This window comes from Polyodon spathula, unplaced genomic scaffold (assembly GCF_017654505.1).
Source record: "Polyodon spathula isolate WHYD16114869_AA unplaced genomic scaffold, ASM1765450v1 scaffolds_2780, whole genome shotgun sequence".
NCBI classification, from domain to species: Eukaryota; Metazoa; Chordata; class Actinopteri; order Acipenseriformes; family Polyodontidae; genus Polyodon; species Polyodon spathula.
Genome location: NW_024474247.1, coordinates 1,146 through 14,572, shown reverse-complemented (window position 1 = coordinate 14,572; position 13,427 = coordinate 1,146). Strand labels below are relative to the sequence as shown.

At 41.0% G+C, this 13,427-nt stretch overlaps 3 non-coding genes across 3 annotated transcripts; all 3 read right to left on the bottom strand.

Moving 5' to 3' along the window:
• Positions 1 to 7,865: 7,865 nt before the first annotated feature.
• trnaf-gaa lies at positions 7,866 to 7,938 on the bottom strand. The gene has a single exon. It is a non-coding gene; the product is annotated as a tRNA-Phe (tRNA).
• Positions 7,939 to 12,609: 4,671 nt separating this feature from the next.
• trnai-aau lies at positions 12,610 to 12,683 on the bottom strand. Its single transcript has one exon. It is a non-coding gene; the product is annotated as a tRNA-Ile (tRNA).
• A 129-nt stretch (positions 12,684 to 12,812) lies between these two features.
• Positions 12,813 to 12,894, bottom strand: trnal-cag. Its single transcript has one exon. It is a non-coding gene; the product is annotated as a tRNA-Leu (tRNA).
• Positions 12,895 to 13,427: the final 533 nt, after the last annotated feature.

Below are 13,427 nucleotides of genomic sequence, written 5' to 3'. Positions count from 1 at the left end.
CAAGCGCGTTCTGGCCATTCCCAGGGGTGTAACGGGGCCTGTGCTGCTGTCTTCCAGCTACTTTGGCACTCTTCGCAGAACTTGACCTTTTCCTCTAGGCTTTTATTCATGCTTGGCCACCACACAAAACTTTGGGCTAAGCTTTTCATGCGTGAAATGCCAGGGTGAGCTTCATGCAGATCATTCATGATCAGTGTGCGCCCTGGAGGTGGTACCACTGCGCGTGATCCCCACAATATGCACCCGTATTGCATCCTCAACTCATCCTTACGTATGTCGTAAGGCTTTAATTCCCCATCTTCTACCTTGTTTGGCCAACCATGTAGAAGGAATTTCTTCACTCGGGACATCACTGGATCCCGCTCTGTCCACAGCTTGATCTGTTTTGCATTCACCGGTGACCCTGACAGTCGTTCCATCAAGAATATGGTATCCCCAGGTAACGGTGTGCAGGCAGGTTTGTCTGGCAGGGGCAAGCGGCTCAGGGCATCGGCGTTAGCATTGTCCTTGCCAGCCTTATACACAATTGTATACTGGTAGGCTGATAAAGTAAGTGCCCAGCGTTGTATTCGTGCTGAAGCCATGGGTGAGATGGCTTTTGAATTAAATAAGCTCATTAAAGGCTTATGGTCTGAGCAAATGGTAAACGGCCTACCATACAAGCACTGCTGAAATTTCTTCACACCAAACACAATTTCTAGCCCTTCCTTATCGAGCTGGGAGTAGCCTTTCTCTACCACGGTAAGTGTATGTGATACAAAACCCACAGGTTATTGTGATCCATCTTCCATCAGATGAGACAGTACGGCTCCCACGCCATATGGAGAGGCATCACAGGAAAGACTAAGCTCCTTCTTTGGGTCAAAATGGACAAGTAAGCATGCTGACTGTGGCAGTTCTTTGACCTCACTGAAGGCTTTGTCTTGGGCTGTCCTCCAGTGCCATGGAATGTGTTTATGCAACAGCTGGTACAGTGGTGCTAGTACTGTTGACAAGTCTGGCAAAAACTTCCCATAGTAACTGACCATACCCAGAATTGACTTCAGTTCTGGCACATTTCTTGGAGGTGGAGCTGCTTTGATAGCTCTCACTTTCTCTTCCATGAGGCGTCATCCTTGGACAGTGATCTGGTGTCCTACGTAAGTCACACTCGGTGCTTGGAAAGTGCGCTTTTTGAAGTCCTGCTTCAGACAGTCTTTTTAACACTTGCCCCAGATTGTCCAAGTGCTCTGCTTCACTGGTTCCAGTTATCAATATATCATCTAGATAGACAGCAACGTGTGGTATGCCTTGAAAGAGGTTGTCAATTGTCCTCTGAAAAATCGCTGGTGCGGACGCCACTCCAAATGGTAAGCGATTGTACTTGAACAGACCCCGGTGCGTGTTGACGGCGACATACTGCTTTGACCCCTCATCCAACAACAACTGCTGGTAGGCATGGCTCATGTCAAGCTTCATAAAAGATTTCCCCCCAGCTAGTGTTGTAAAAAGGTCCTCAAAGCGTGGCAAAGGATAAGCGTCCAGCTTTGATACCTGGTTTATGGTCAATTTATAATCTCCACAAATGTGAACCGTCCCATCACTTTTGAGTATTGGCACAATTGGCGCTGCCCAGCATGAAATCTGAACAGGTTCAATGATCCTTGCATGCTGCAACCTGTCCAGCTCTTCTTCAACCTTGCCCTTCATTGCATATGGTACTGGCCTGGGTTTAAAAAAACTGGGTGGAACTTGAGAGTCCACAACCAACTGAACAGTCTCTCCACGAAGTGTGCCCAGCTCATCTTTGAACACGTCATCTTTGAACACATCTTGATAACTTTGCAGAACATCCTGGTACTTGGCTGCCTGAATGTGCTTTATTTCCCCCCAGTCAAGCTTTATTTTCTTTAGCCAGTTGTGTCCCAGGAGGCTTGGGCCTGCACCTTTAACTACTAGAAGTGGTAATCTGGCTCGTTGATTTTTGTATTTCACGTCAACATCCAGTGCTCCTAACAGTCTGATCGGTTCTCCAGTGTATGTACGCAGCAATCCTTGCGTCTCTGTAAGTGCTGGTGCCTGACTGGAACTCCAGGTTTCACGGTAAGTGTGCTCACTTATGACAGATGCTGAGGCTCCTGTATCAATCTCCATTTTAAGCTCTTTATTGTTAACCTTGATACTGGCATACATTGGCTCTACACTGTGTTCACTCAGGTTAAACATAGTATAGGAACACTCCTCCTCTTGCACCGTGCTCTCCAGATGATGTGCTGTCTGGGATTTGTTTGACTTAAACTGTCCCGACTGTAGTACAAAACAATTTAAAAAAAGGCCTCGTTCGTGATTTAATCCCTGGTCCTCTCGCACCCAAAATGACATTCATACCCCTAGACCAACAAGCAATCTATTGCTATTTCTGGCGACCAACGCGTGACGCTCCCTGGTAGCAGAATAAGTGCAGATTGATCCGTTCTGTCTGCCGGTGCGGAATGGTGCTGACACCTCAGAGGAGGGGGGCTTAATACTCGCCAACGCATCCTTTTTTTTAAGATGCTATTCTTATTATATTGCCTTTTTAACATCCACAGCACGAAAACTGGGATACACACATGTTTTACTTAACACTCTTCCAATTCACGTATCTGGCCACAATCTTTTACAATACAACAGGACCCGGCAATGCTTTTAATGCAATCGGCATTAAAAGCTGCCACGTCAGTGGAAAACAGCACTCTTCTCGCTGGGAGTTCAGAATAGGGATTTGAATTACCTTCTATCCGCTCGCACTCATGCCGGGCGCCGTGGCGTGTGCCTGTAATCCCAGCTACATGGGGAGGTTGAGGCTGGCGGATCGTTTGAGCTCGGGAGCTCTGTGCTGCAACGGGCTGTGTCGATCGGGAGTCCGCACTAAGCACGGCATCGACATGGCATTTCTGGGGGAGCTCGTGAATGCCAGGTCGTCTAACGAGGGGTGAACCGGCCCAGGTCGGGAACGGAGCAGGTCAAAACCCCCGTGTCGCTCAGTAGTGGGACTGCTCCTGTGAGCAAACATTGCAGTGCAGCCTTTGCAAAACAACGAAACCCAGTCTCCTTTTTTTCAATTTCCATTTTGAAGTACATGCTGACTAACTGAGCCATTCCAAACATATCAAAACGAAATCCCACCTAAACTACTTTCCTCGTTTATAGCGACAGACTCTCGATACCCATAGAAATGCTAGTCACCAGTTAAAAGCAGTCAGGCGCCCCTAACAGCCAATAGCACACAGCTCGGAGTGACGGCAAAATTACTGTGGTCTCCAAGACAGGTAGACCCAATATAAAAACGTATCCCTCATAACAGGACAGCTAGGTCTGCACTTCTTTGGAAACTCGGTGGACCAAAACACTGCAAACAGCTTGCTCGTTGGTCTAGGGGTATGATTCTCGCTTAGGGTGTGAGAGGTCATGGGTTCAAATCCCGCACGAGCCCTTTTTAAAAATTATTTTGTATTAAACTTTTCCAATTCCTGTATTGTGGCTAATCGCGCTCAAATTCCATGAACAACAATATCAGAGCAACCAAGGGCTGATTGCACGATGGTTAAACCAGAACTGCAGTCTTTGTTGAAACTGCAAAGCAAGTGCTTAAGCGTTAAACAGAATTCTGACGCAACAGACTATAAAACTATTCAGCTTAGAGTTTCTCTACTTTATACAACACTGTTTATTTTGTTAACGCATGTGATTGTTTTGGTGTGTAGTCTAAAACAACCAAAAACAAGCATACAATTCGATGTCAATATATTCCATTTTACAAGGCACGTAACTGCAACGCGTTTATTTCTTGTTTTTTATGTAGCAGGGCTAACAACAGGAAGCCATCGATCCTTAGAAGGTTAATCTTTCAGCTCAAACTTAATATCGATATTTGAAGTTTTCCCCACAGCTCATTATCAAAGTATAATCTAAAATAAACAATTTTTTCATGGGGCTTAATGCGGTAATGCACATCATATACTATCAAATCATAGTGATACCAGATAGTATCACGACTACTGCAGTTTGAAGAATAAAGAAATTGCGCGTGTAAATCAAAGTAGTGGGGAAATGCATTTAGCTTCATTCTAATCTTTAAAGAAAGAAAGCGGAAATTGCAAAACTTTCGCGGAGGCAAGGACTAGAACTCGGGCGAATTGCTTGGAAGACACAGCTCACCACAACATCACCAACGCTTCTACACCGTGTGTCTCTCATAGATGCTCAAAGCACTGAGGTGACACGGGGGTTTTGACCTGCTCTGTTCCAGACCTGGGCCGATTCAGCCCTCTAGCTGCTACTCATTGTTCTGCAGTTTGTAACACGGAGCGCCCAGCTGAGCATGAGCGCCCGCACCAGCTTCTCGGTAGTTGGCCGTGATCGTATAGTGGTTAGTACTTTGCGTTGTGGCAGCAACAACCCCGGTTTGAATTCGGGTCACGGCAGGTGATATCTTCATACAGCAGAGAATTTATTTTTTTTCTCTCCCTTCTTCCCCTCCCCCACACACTCTTTCTTTGAACACACTCACACAGGGTCTGTGGTTCTTTTCAGGGTCTCGGTTTATTCACCAAAATTAGTAAGAAAGAAGGATTTGAGAGAGAGGTAACACAAGGGAAGGGTACAAATGAATAGAGCAGGTAAAGATAGAAGTAGGGTTTTGTTTTAAAGATAGGTGAACAATCTTATACAGAGCAAGAGGGTGGTAACGGCCTCTGTAAGAAACAGATTCACATTATCATACCTTTATTACGTGAAAGTATACACCCCCGCTATTTCTCTTTTCAGGTTTCCCAGAAAATCTGCGCACCCGGTGCTTCCACACAGCTCTTTCTCTATCCAGAGATATTCGTGCTCTGCTGAACCTGTTCTGATGCACTCTCTTTTAACTCTGTGCCTTAAAGGGATAGTCCTGCATTTTAAAAGAGGAAGAGAAACATTAAGACTTATATATATATATCAGATATATATATATGTTGAGCCACGAAAAAAAGGCAAAATTTGGAAATTAAACCACCCACGCACGTTGAACTGTCTAAAATGTGTCCATTGAAAGTCTATTACCAATCTTTACACACTCATCTGTATTCCAAAAGCGGTTAATCCACAGGGTGATCAATAAAGTGGCTGCTGGCTTTGTTCACATATTAACAAGACGCTTTCAGGATTCACGCATATTCTGAACAAGCACACTAGAATATGGTAGTGAAAGGAAAGCGAAATAACAGGTGTATTGGCTCTGGTCTTGTATCATCGCTCTGATTACTGTCCTTAAGAAAGTGCCATTAATAAAAACGTAATTATGTAAGGTAACCATTGCGCAAATACGCAGCATATTTTAAATCTTCCCACGTGAATGTAAAATGCTTACTGACAGGCACAGCCCTTTCCCAGTGTAACACTCGGCTTTGTTTGACCACCACCGATGGGTTAGACGTGGTAAACCACGATACTATTGTTCCCACTTTCTTTAGTACTATCAAACAAGTTTGTTGCGTCAGACCTAGTGGCCTAATGGATAAGGTACTGGTTTCCTATGCCAGGCATTGTGAATCCCATATGGTGTGAAACATTATTAAAAAAATAAATGTAATTATCTTTTTATTTTTGCTAAGTGTGTGATATTTAGCAGATCTTGTTATCTGCAATGTCCGCTCACGCTAGACTCAGCCTGCCCAAGTGCTGGGGAAGCAGCCATGATGAAGCAGGTCTGTTTTTCAGTTGAAATAAAGATCTACTTTGTTTTTGTGTATGGGTGTTTTGAAAAGATCAGTGAAATAGCTACGTGTTTTTTTTAAAGAAAGATGTATTCATTATTACGAACGCTGACAGAAAGTATATTGTATTTACATTTTCCACGTGTGATTGCCTTGCAGAAATCTGATAGAGTTTCACAAAGGCATTTGATTTCGGTTCATTATTTAGCCTATACTGCCATCTACAGCATTACTGTGGGTGTGGTTTATTTAAACAACAAGAAGAAAGGTCATAGCCTGCACAGGGATTGAACCTGGGACCTTGGTGTTATTAGTACCCTGCTGTAACCAACTGAGCTAACCGGCCACACAGGTAAAGTTTTTTTTTTTTTTTTTTTTTTTTTTTTACAAAAAAACCCGAGATAAACACGTCCTGTGGACACGATTACCAAGATGTTCTCGTGTTAAACAACAAAAACACATTCAAAGTAATGCAAAGGCATAATTATAGAGGCATTCAAATTACCAAGCATTCGGTGGATGTTTTAAGAATTAAACGAACAGAAAGGATTTGTCAGAAGTGAGATTCAAACCCACGCCTCCAGAGAGACTATGACCTGAATACAGCGCCTTAGACCGTTCAGCCATACTGACTCACTCAGATGTGCTTTCTAAATACTGCAGTGCACTCCTGAACCTGCAATGCCTGACGCTGCAGTAAATCACCTGGGGGGTGCGTGTTCTTATACTTTATCGGTTTATATTAAGGAGGGCGACCTGTTTCGTCGCTTTCTATATGGGATCACAAGGACACTCCTCTTACAGAAAGAAAATATACGCCAAACAGAGTGATCGCTACACAATTAGAAACAAATCAGAACAGTCTGTTAGCAAATTAACTTAATCAAAAAACCTCAAAGGCATTACATAAATGTTACAGATATATTTCAGACAGAACAGTTGTAACATAATTGAGTATATTTCTAAACAATCCGCTAGTAACAGACATCATCTCAAAGCTCTATCATTTATTGTAAGCTCTTATGAAAGACAAGTATGCTTGCGCATTATATCACAGGAAACATGATAATCCTAGCTCTTCATTTAATCCTTCAGTTTGTATCGTATGGAGATAGGAGATCCCTTTGGATTCACATTGTGATAGTTTTTGATTGAGATTATCACCTCAGCCAGCTTGAAATATTTTACCACATAATTTAAGATCTGAAACTGAATGTTTGGCATCTACAAAGTGTCTAGATAGTGGTGAATGAATATCTTTTCTCTCAGTGTAACTTTTATACTCGCTCATTAATGCGCAATCGGAACTGTCTAGTAGTTTTACCAACATGTTGCAAGTGGCAAGGACAAGAAATCAAATAAATGACAGGAGTTGAAGCACATGTGATCACTTGTAAGATGCTGTTCTCTTTTTGTTGTACAGCTTAGTTTTAAACGCATTGTCATAGGCGGCACAATTACGACATGGACAAAAGTCCAATAGATTTGTCCAGTACACTTGGATCTCTCGAACATTTAAACGAGTCAGCCCTTTATAAAGACCGCCCGTGTTCATTTCTGTGCATGTGACATTTTCTATACACAATAGCTGTTATGTAAGCCTATCAGTATCAAACCCATCGCAATGAATGTGTTCCATGTTTTCAATCAGTTTGACAGTTTCAACCAGTCATTGAAAAAGCAGCAGTGCTTTGCAATTATAGTTTGTCACTATAGTTTGTTTTCCAGTGTAAAGTATATCAAATGTGTGCTTATAATCTGATGAATAAGATTCCCATTTGAATCATAAATATTTGGGAGTTATCTAACAAACACGAGGTATGTTGTGCTGCCATAATGGATTACATAGACTTTCCTGCCCCATGTTGCTTTCTTCTTAGATGTGGTCTCAGGTTGGGCTGAGTTCTGCTCCCTGGATCACGTTCTGCAGCATCTCGCCTTGTTGCTCACCATAGCAGTTTGGTCTCTGTGGCGCAATCGGCTATTTTCCTAAAGGTTGGTGGTTCAAGCCCACCCAGGGACGATGCTTTTTTTATTTCTTACTGACGTTAGAAAACGGTACTATAACACGTTGTTATTTGCTCCAATTACACTGAAGGGAAGAATTTGCTCTGTTTCAAGATATTAATAGAAAAAGAAGCCTTGTCTTGCCAAAACCCAGGATTGAACCAGGGACCTTTAGATCTTCAGTCTAACGCTCTCCCAACTGAGCTATTTCAGCTTGACAGAGTTCTTTGCCTGTATATAATGATAAAGGTTTAACAGCTCGGAAACGCCCTAATAGAATCCGATGCCTTTACAAACGTGTTTGGAGTCTCAAGTTTTCTCCTAAATGCGCTTCTGAAGAAATGGTTTTGCTTACTTTCATTTTTTATTCTTTCCACAGTAAGAGCAAAAGGCAAACATCCAGGAAATAGGTAAACACTGCTACCGGCTGCCTGAAAGTGCAGCGCTTGAACGGTCTCAACAAACGTTTAGCTCTAAAACGTGTACATTGAAAGTCTATTACCATGTTTAACACAATCATCTGTGTTCCAAACGCGGTTAATCCACAGGGTGATCAATAAAGTGGCTGCTGGCTTTGTTCACATATTATAAGACGTTTTCAGGATTCACGCATATTCTGAGCAAGCACAATAGAATATGGTAGTGAAAGGAAAGCGAAATAACAGTTTTATTGGCTCTGGTCTTGTATCATCGCTCTGATTACTGTCCTTAAGAAAGTGCCATTAATAAAAACGTAATTATGTAAGGTTACCATTGCGCAAATACGCAGCATATTTAAATCTTCCCACATGAATTTAAAATATTTACTGATAGGTATGGCCCTTTCCCAGTGTAACACTCTGCTTTGTTTGAACACCACCGATGGGTTAGACATGTAGTAAGAACGTCTAACACTCAAAAGTACAACTTTGGAAGTAGAAGCAATGTGATTGTTAACCACTACATATAGTCCCTGTCTTTAGTGTGTATAATTCAGGCTCTTAACTAACTAAGCATACAGGATATCAGACTTGTGTAAATGCTAGAGTAGAAGTCAATCTAGATCTGCGCTGTCCAGCTTTAGTGCTGCTGAACCCTTAACAGAGCACAGCATGGCAGCAGAAACCTGAACGCCATCATTGTAGAGAGCTGTGTATCAGGTGGAAAGAAGTCAGAACCAGAAACACATTCACAAAAAAAGGCGCAACATGTTGAAAAATGTAACAAACTTTATTTTCTGTATTCTTCACAATAAGAGAAGTACATGATCAGATTGCATATTTCCATTGTAAAGTGCTGTCCAGGACTTAATGAGTAAGCAGTAGTGAAAAAAAAAAAAAATTCCTGTAGCTCAGCTTTGGTAGAAGCCCCCTCACCACGTCAAGGTCCTGCCCTATGGAGTGGGGTGTTAGCAGCAGGGTTAACAGAACTTTAAAATGCATTCTCACATAACCCACAAAAAAGAAGGACTTTAAAGAGACTGCTGTCTAAAAATGACATCACCAAAATTAGTGACATGTTTTACCAGTGAATCACATGACATTTCATACTCTTAACTTTTACAGCATGTAATTGAATAATATCAATTAACAGGAATGGAAATCGAATTTGAAATTGAAGCATCACATATACTGTCTGAAACATGTCCATGTAAAATGTGAAGTTGTTTATTACGTCAGAATTACATCTACTGTACTTTTGTATCATGTTACACACACCTTATTTGGCACAATTTCAATTCAATACAGTGAATCAGCACCTCCCCAGCTGGGTCAGAATAACTACATTAAACAAGGTGGCTGTTATAACTGACATCCAGTTTACTTTGGATATCTCTGCCCTGGAAATACTTAAGTCAGGGAATAATTCAGTAGCTCTGAAACTAAGACTACATTACCAATTAAAAATGAAAGTTCTAAAGCATCTACAATATTTCTCCAAATCAACAGGTCTCAATGCAGAATCAGGGTCTGCTGAACAAAAAATCATCTTGAAAACAAGTAGTTTGTGAAGATAATGAGCCTCATTCCCAATGCCCTACTGTACAGATGGAAATAGCTGTAAATTACAGTAATGTTGCTTGATGAAGAATAATAACTCTGTTACACCTGTACTTGCCATACTTAAACATGAGTAACTCTGCAAATGGAGCACCTGTACTCCTCCATACTCATGAGGTCACCTGGCTGGAGATCTTGGCACTGGCCATGGAACCATTCCCCACACCGCCCGCATTCCAGCATCAGCTCCAGTGCAGTCCTGCATGGTCTCCTGCATGTGCAGCACACCTCCGCATCACAGCAATGCACCTCTGAGAGGGGGGTTCTCTCACAGCTTAGAAACAAATCAGAACAGTCTGTTAGCAAATTAACTTAAACAAAAAACCTCAAAGGCATTACATAAATGTTACAGATATATTTCAGACAGAATGTTTGTAATAATTGAGTATATTTCTAAACAATCCGCTAAAAGACATCATCTCAAAGCTCTATCATTTATTTTAAGCTCTTATGAAAGACAAGTATGCTTGCGCATTATATCACAGGAAACATGATAATCCTAGCTCTTTGTTTAATCCTTCAGTTTGTACGGTATGGAGATAGGAGATCCCTTTGGATTCACATTGTGTTAGTTTTTGATCGAGATTACCACCTCTGCCAGCTTGAAATTTTTTTTGTATGCCACATAATTTAAGATCTGAAGCTGAATGTTTGGCATCTACAAAATGTCTAGATAGTGGTGAATGAATATCTTTACTCCCAATGTAACTTTTATACTCGCTCATTAATGCGCAATCGTAACTGTCTAGTAGTTTTACCGTCGCGGTCAACTATCACACGGGAGAGCCCTCATCGCCAGCCACTCTCTCATAAATATCTTTTTATATATAATCTGCACATTCTTAGACAAGACGGGTAATTACACACAATAAATAGCACTGGTGTATACACACAGAAGCAGCTATGAGAAAGAAAGACATGAACCATTTCTTTACATTAAATATATTGGTTAATTGTGGGCTCTAGTTGTTAACATCACTGAGCCCCTTGTGCCTGTGGATTGCAACCACAATGTGGAAACATATAGAGAATGTATGGGAATGGTCAATGAACATTGATTTCTATTACTGGAACCTGTCTTAATACTGTATTACATTCTGAATATGAATATAGCTGAATTATTAACTGTAGATAATACTTTGAATAACAGATCCATATTTAGCATTACAAAGCAACACATGGGATTTCTTTAACAGTCGTTCGTTATTTTGTGTATCAGCCGCCACACAAAGCCGAGCGCAGTGCGGTATCCTGTAATGATGCTCCAGTCAGTCTGCCCGGCTGCACCTGAACCATCTTGAAAACACGAAGCCTCTAATCAGCTCATTTGTAAAAGTTAGTAAAGAATTGCGCTCTATAATATAACGAAGCTAAATCTGAACTCCCAGCCTGTGCAGCGAGAGAGGGAGAGAGGGCGGGGCAGAGAAGAGGGGGAGACGCTGCTAGGCAACCGGCTCCTGAACGTTCCACTCAGCTGAGCAGAGACCGTTAGGATTTAAAAATGCGAAAGTTCCGAGCGGCGCGAGGCGCTGTGGTGACTTCAAGAAGATAAAATGAAAGCCTCGATTAAAGTTTAATCAAATAAATACATTAATAACCATATGAAACAAAAATACGTTTTGGTAGCTCATACCTGTTTAAATTACAAAATGCGACCCGTTTTCGAAATTCATTTATATACTAACTGCCATATAAATCTAAATTATATTTAAAACTGTTTGAGGGGCAGACTATTTTAAATGATTTCTAAAATTCATTAATGGTTAGAAACTATAACGCCACATTACTTAGCACTCGGGGGAAACAGAAATGATTAATTTGTAAAGAATTAGCTGTGAGATTATTTAGAGAAATACTCTGAATTATGGAGTGTGGCAGTGCGAATTCTGCACAATGGTAAAAGAGTGTTGGTGTGGTTTATTTGTGGGAATAGGTTAATTTTGTGTTGTTTTGCAGTTAATTTGTTGGATTTATTTAATGTTTACAGACGGGCACTTGATTGAGACTTGTTTCCTGCTAGGCTTGTTTGAGGGGAAGGGCAGCAACGGGGCCTGCCAAGCCTGCTGTCTGCACGGCACCTTTGATTTATAGTTTGTGGTATTGTGTTTTATTTTGCACTTTTTGTACAGCCTCCTGTATTAGTCCTCTGTGCGTTACCAGACTGTAATATAACTAAAATACATGTGTATTTTAAAGTACAGTCTGTTAATTTGTAATATTCCCCAGACTGAAAAACTCCAGTGCGCCCTCCATTGCATCTGTTCAGAGAAGCACAAAGGGAGGTCTTTTTTAACAACGAAAGTTGTCTTATTTGAGAATAAATATAAATGGCTTGCAGGTTGCTTGCATTTCTACCTTGTTTGTAATAAAAGATCAGTTTTAGCGCTTCATTTAATTATCAGTCATTGTCCTGTATACTAGCTACTGTTGCATGTCTGTGATTTTATCGCACAGCTCTATGGTCTAGCTGTTAGGATTCCCAGTTTTCACCCAAGCAGCCCGGTTTTGACTCCCTGTATGGGAATGTCTGTTTTTATTGTCTTTTAGTTACAGAAGTGTGGTCACGTGTAATGTGTTTTCATTATAATAATAAAGACATGTTTACTTGATATATGAATATATTCAAAAACATATTTACAGAATAATGCAAATCTATTTGACTGTACTTCACAATCCCTCACATTGGGGGGGGTTAACTCCCAGTTTTAAGTCTGAAGTGAGACATTTGGGTATTATTTTTGATTCTACCTTAAGTTTTGAGTCACACATTAAAAAGGATTACAAAAGTATGTTTTTATCATCTACAGCATTACTGCTGATGTGGTTTATTTAAAGAAGAAAAGTCATGGCCTGTACGGGGATCGAACCCACGACCTTGGCATTATTAGCACCATGCTCTAACCGACTGAACTAACCGGCCATACGCGTGAAATTATTCTCATGTTAAACTGAACAATGATACATTCAAAGTAATGCAAAGGCAATTGGACGCCTTCAAAATACCAAGCATTTGATGCATGTTTTAACAAATAAATGAACAAAATGGATTTGTCAGAAGTGGGATTCGAACCCACGCCTCCAGAGAGACTGCGACCTGAACGCAGCGCCTTAGACCGCTCGGCCATCCTGACTTACACTGCTGTGTTTTCTAAATACTGCAGTACACTCCTGAACCTGCAATGCCTGACGCTGCAGTAAATCACCTGGAGGGTGCGTGTTCTTATACTTTATCAGTTTATATTAAGGAGGGCGACCTGTTTCGTCGCTTTCTATATGGGATCACAAGGACACTCCTCTTACAGTAAGAAAATATACGCCAAGCAGGGTGATCTCTACACAATTAGAAACAAATCAGAACAGTCTGTTAGCAAATTAACTTAATCAAAAAACCTCAAAGGCATTACATAAATGTTACAGATATATTTCAGACAGAACAGTTGTAATATAATTGAGTATATTTCTAAACAATCCGCTAGTAGCAGACATCATCTCAAAGCTCTATCATTTATTTTAGGCTCTTATGAAAGACAAGTATGCTTGCGCATGATATCACAGGAAACATGATAATCCCAGCTCTTTGTTTAATCCTTCAGTTTGTACGGTATGGAGATAGGAGATCCCTTTGGATTCATATTGTGTTAGTTTTTGATCGAGATTACCACCT